Here is a 1648-nt window from a genome sequence, read left to right as displayed (position 1 = left end):
CTGGAAGACTTGAAATAGAAAAAGGCAATGGATTCAAGCAAGTTATAATTTTGGCACCAGCAAGCACAAAAGTGGTAGATGGAGACGTTGTTACTCTGTCCTTCAATGCCACCAGGCTGTTGGGTCCGGTCATTTGTTGGTATGACAGCCATGGATTGATAACCAGCCATCTCTCTTACGTCCTTAGATCTAAATCCCAAAAGTCACACTTACCAAGACCTGGAATCTTGGACCTAGAGCCTGTCTACTTCATCATGTCCCAAGCTGTCTTGAGCCCTCTCCATACTCAGGCTGTGATGCAGGAGCATGTGGAGAAATACATCTGTGAAGCTACAGATGAACATGGTACCACGCAGGCAGAACCACCTCTCATGGTTGTTCTTTTTGAAACAAACAAAAGGAGAAATAGTCGCACTCTTTGTTGCTACTCAGAATAATGAAACAAAATAAGAGATGGTTCAGAAACTGGAATATTCAGCTCATTTCCAGAGAAAGTACATCCCACTGCAGTGGAATCACCATCAGAGGAAAATGTTAGTGGTATCTCTGTTCCTGAGGTCCCCACCAAATTGAAACCCTACAGATCCCCATACCAGATACATACAACCTGGTGTGGAGGGGAGACAAGGAAAGTGGACTGCCCATCAATGCCTATTTTGTGAAGTATCAAAATCTGGACTATGAAGTTGATGTGATGGGAAGTTGGCACAGGGTTTGAATCCCAGGAAGTGAAGGTGAGCTTCACTTAGCTGAAATGGAGCCATCTGTTCTTTATGAACTCTTGATGGTAGCAAGAAGTGATGCAAGTGAAAACCCACCTGCCATGCTTACCTTCTGAACCAGCAAAGAAAAAACAGCATCATCAAAAGGCACCCAGACATCCTCTCAACCCGTAGGCACCCCCAAGTATCCTGTCGTTTCAGAAGCTGTAAACAACAATTTTGGAGTGGTGCTTACAGATTCGTCTAGGCACAGTGGCGCTCCAGAGGCACCAGATCACCCTATTATCTCCACCGCATCAGAGAGGTTGGTCTATGTCACTTGATTTCCTTGGGCAACTGGGAATTCTTCGATCGCTGCCTTCAAGGTCAAACATAAATTGATGAGGACCAGTGACTGCCTGGTGGCAGCTGAACATATCCTTCCTTCCAAAATTTCTGTGCAAGTTTGTAGTATAGAACCAGGTTCAACATACAAATTTTGGGTCACTGCTATCAACCATTATGAAGAGAGTTTTCAGAGATCAGCGTCTCATCCTTATCAGGTGACTGGGTTCCCCAGACTTTTTTCCAACTGTGCAATAACGGACCTCACATTGTAAACACAGAGGCTGTCAGTGTTACTCAGATTGTGCTAATGTGGACATACATTCCATGAAGTAACAATAACACTTCCATTCTTTTATATCTATGACTGACCCACAGATAATGAAAACGCCAATGTTTATAAGAGGGATGTTACAGAAGGTTCAAAGGAGTGGCACATGATTGGCCATCTGCTGTCAGAAACTTCCTATGGCATTAAAATGCAGTGCCTCAGTGAAGAAGAAAGTGAGTTTAGCAATGTCATGATCTGCGAGACTAAAGTGTAATGTGCTCCTGGAGCTTCTGAGTATCTGAAAGGCTGGAGTACCCCTCTGAATTCCTCA

General features: G+C 44.1%; 1 pseudogene; it reads left to right on the top strand.

Annotated features, from left to right (window-relative positions):
* Positions 1–8: 8 nt before the first annotated feature.
* On the top strand, positions 9–1645 carry LOC116465879 (cell adhesion molecule-related/down-regulated by oncogenes-like; annotated as a pseudogene).
* Positions 1646–1648: the final 3 nt, after the last annotated feature.

This window comes from Hylobates moloch, unplaced genomic scaffold (genome assembly GCF_009828535.3).
Source record: "Hylobates moloch isolate HMO894 unplaced genomic scaffold, HMol_V3 SCAFFOLD_13107, whole genome shotgun sequence".
In the NCBI taxonomy this organism is placed as follows: Eukaryota; Metazoa; Chordata; class Mammalia; order Primates; family Hylobatidae; genus Hylobates; species Hylobates moloch.
This window is presented reverse-complemented; position numbering and strand designations above follow the sequence as displayed.